This window comes from Numida meleagris, unplaced genomic scaffold, assembly GCF_002078875.1.
Source record: "Numida meleagris isolate 19003 breed g44 Domestic line unplaced genomic scaffold, NumMel1.0 unplaced_Scaffold470, whole genome shotgun sequence".
NCBI classification, from domain to species: Eukaryota; Metazoa; Chordata; class Aves; order Galliformes; family Numididae; genus Numida; species Numida meleagris.
The window spans coordinates 4,854-8,185 of record NW_018364686.1 but is presented as its reverse complement, the minus strand read 5'-3'; the positions used below and the strand labels follow the sequence as shown (position 1 = coordinate 8,185).

The window sequence follows — 3,332 nt, the reverse complement described above, 5'->3', positions numbered from 1 at the left end:
GAAAGGGGGGGGATCCTGGGGGATCCCAAATGGAAAAGGGGGAACCACCAAAGTTGGAAGCAAAGGGGGGGGATTGGCGTTGCAAAAAGGTGGGGAGGGAGGAGGAAGGGGGGTGAAGCTGGGGCAAAATGGCCGGAGGTGAAGGGAGAGGTGGAAGAAATGTGGGAAATAGGGCAAAAAATAAAAGAGAGCCCAAAAGGTTCGCACCCGACGAGGATGGGATTCGAACCCACGCGTGCAGAGCACAATGGATTAGCAGTCCATCGCCTTAACCACTCGGCCACCTCGTCTGCTGTGTGCGCCCCGCGCCGCGTCACGCCATAGGCTGCGCCGATCCAGGGGGCGGGGCGAAGGGGTGGGTTGAACCAATCAGCGCCGGAGATGGGAAGGGGCGGGCGGAAGGGGTGGGGCGAAGGGGTGGGGCGAACCAATGAGCAGCCGGGAAGGAGGAGGAGTGGGAGCACGGGGCGGGGCCAATGGGAAGGGGTAAACCAATGAGCGGCGGCGGAAAGGAAGGGGCGGGGAGAAGGGCTGGGACGAGCCAATGAGCGGCGGAGAAGGGAAAGGGGTGGGCGTAAGGGGCGGGACGAATACGTCGGATGAACCAATGAGCTGCTGAGGGAGGGAGGAAGCGGGCGGAAGGGGCGGGGATAAGGCGGAGCGTGCAGCCAATGAGCGGCGGCGAAGGACAGGGGGTGGGCGCAGGGGATGTAGCTCAGTGGTAGAGCGCATGCTTCGCATGTATGAGGTCCCGGGTTCAATCCCCGGCATCTCCACCCGCGCGTCATTTTGCGTTAATTAATGACGGGATCACGTCATTCTTTTGCGGTCATTAATCTCAATCAGCGCTTCGAGCCGCGTGAGACAAAGATTCTGATGAATTCGCGCCAGCTTTTCAGTTTTTAAAAAAAAAAAAAATTTTTTTCCTCTATTCCAGTAACAAAAATTTCAATGTGTAATTAATAAGCACAAAGTAATTAGCTTCAATGCAGGAGCAGAGTGGCGCAGCGGAAGCGTGCTGGGCCCATAACCCAGAGGTCGATGGATCGAAACCATCCTCTGCTAGTAGTTTTCTCACGCTATCCAGCCATTAGTCGCCGTTTTTAATTATCTCTGTTAATTGTTCCTCCCTTTCGTTCTCCTCTACCCGTTCATTTTTTTCCCTTTGCCTTGATTCTCCCCATGAAAGGGATGAGAATTGGGGAAAGAAGGGGAAGAATTGGGGAAGAAAGATGGGAATGGAGGAGAGAAAGAGGAGAACTGGGGAAAGGAGAGAAGAATTTGGGGAAAGGAAGACAAACATTGGGGAAAGAAGCAGGAACTGGGGGGAAATGAAAGACGAGACAGGAAAGAAAGAAAAGAAAGAAAGAAAAAGAAAGGAAGGAAGGAAAGGAGGAAGGAAAGAAAGAAAAAAGAAAGGAAAGAAAGGAAGGAAAGAAAGAAAAAGAAAGGAAAGAAGGAAAAAGAAAGAAAAGAAAGGAAAGGAAAGAAGGAAGAAAAGAAGGAAGGAAAGAAGGAAGGAAAGAAGGAAAAAGAAAGAAAAAGAAAGAAAAGAAAGGAAAGAAAGAAAGGGAAAGAAGGAAGGAAAGAAGAAAAAAGAAAGAAAATAAAAGAAAGGAAAGAAGGAAGAAAAGAAGGAAGGAAAGAAGGAAAAAGAAAGAAAGAAAAGAAAGGAAAGAAAAGGAAAGAAGGAAGGAAAGAAGGAAAAAGAAAGAAAGAAAGAGAAAGAAAGAAAGAGAACGGGAAAGAAAGAAGAGAATTGGGGAAAGAAAGAAGAATTTAGGGAAAGAGACGAGAATTGGGGAAAGGAGGAGAAGAATTTGGGGAAAGAAAGAGGAGAACTGGGGAAAGGAGAGGAAGAATTGGAAAAGACAGGAACTGGGGAAAGAAAGAGGAGAACTGGGGAAAGGAGCGAAGAATTTGGGGAAAGGAAGACAAGAATTGGGGAAAGAAGCAGGAACTTGGGGAAATGAAAGAGGAGACAAGAAAAAGAAAGAAAGAAAGAAAAAGAAAGAAAGAAAGAAAGAAAAAGAACTAGGGAAAGAAAGACAAGAACTGGGGAAGGAAGGAGAAGAAATGAGGAAAGAAAGAGGAGAACATGGGAAAGAAATAGGAGAACACGGGAAAGGAAGGAGAATTGGGAAAAGGAGAGAAGAATTTGGGGAAAGAAAGAGGAGAACTGGGGAAAGGAAGAAGAATTTGGGGAAAGGAAGACAAAAATTGGGGAAAGAAGCAGGAACTTGGGGAAATGAAAGACGAGACAGGAGAGAAAGGANTGGGGAAAGGAAGAAGAATTTGGGGAAAGGAAGACAAAAATTGGGGAAAGAAGCAGGAACTTGGGGAAATGAAAGACGAGACAGGAGAGAAAGGAAGAAAGAAAGAAAATGAACGGGAAAGAAAGACGTGAATTGGGGAAAGAAGGAGAAGAAATGAGGAAAGAAGGAGGAGAACGGGGGAAAGAAAGAGGAGAATTGGGAAAAGGAGAGAAGAATTTGGGGAAAGAAAGACGAGATCTGGGGAAAAAAAGAGGAGAACTGGGGAAAGGAAGACAAAAATTGGGGAAAGAAGCAGGAACTGGGGGGAAATGAAAGACGAGACAGGAAATGGGGAAAGAAAGAAGAACTGGGGAAAGAAAGACAAGAATTGGGGAAGGAAGGAGAAGAAATGAGGAAAGAAAGAGGAGAACAGGGGGAAGAAAGAGGAGAACACGGGAAAGAAAGGAGAATTGGGAAAAGGAGAAAAGAGTTTGGGGAAAAAAAGACGAGATCTGGGGAAAAAAAAAGAGGAGAACTGGGGAAAGGAAGAAGAATCTGGGGAAAGAAAGACAAGAATTGGGGAAAGAAGTAGGAACTTGGGGAAATGAAAGAAGAGACAGGAAAGAAAGAAAGAAGGAAAGAAAGAAGGAAAGAAAGAAGGAAGGAAAGAAGGAAGGAAAGAAAGAAAGAAAGACGGGAATTGGGGAAAGAAAGACGGGAATTTAGGGAAAGAAAGACGAGAATTGGGGAAAGAATGAGAAGAAATGGGGAAAGAAAGATGGGAATTGAGAAAAGAAAGAAGAATTTGGGGAAAGGAAGACAAGAATTGGGGAAAGAAGCAGGGTCTTGGGGAAATGAAAGAGGAGACAGGAAATGGGGAAAGAAACAAGAACTGGGGAAAGAAAGACAAGAACTGGGGAAGGAAGGAGAAGAAATTAGGAAAGAAAGAGGAGAACACGGGAAAGAAAGGAGAATTGGGAAAAGGAGCAAAGAATTTGGGGAAAGGAAGACAAGAATTGGGGAAAGGAAGAAGAATTTGGGGAAAGGAAGACAAAAATTGGGGAAAGAAGCAGGAAC

At 46.1% G+C, this 3,332-nt stretch overlaps 3 non-coding genes across 3 annotated transcripts; 2 read left to right on the top strand and 1 right to left on the bottom strand.

Moving 5' to 3' along the window:
* Positions 1-208: 208 nt before the first annotated feature.
* TRNAS-GCU lies at positions 209-290 on the bottom strand. Its single transcript has one exon. It is a non-coding gene; the product is annotated as a tRNA-Ser (tRNA).
* A 414-nt stretch (positions 291-704) lies between these two features.
* Positions 705-776, top strand: TRNAA-CGC. The gene has a single exon. It is a non-coding gene; the product is annotated as a tRNA-Ala (tRNA).
* Positions 777-993: 217 nt separating this feature from the next.
* Positions 994-1,065, top strand: TRNAM-CAU. The gene has a single exon. It is a non-coding gene; the product is annotated as a tRNA-Met (tRNA).
* The last annotated feature ends 2,267 nt before the right edge of the window (positions 1,066-3,332 follow it).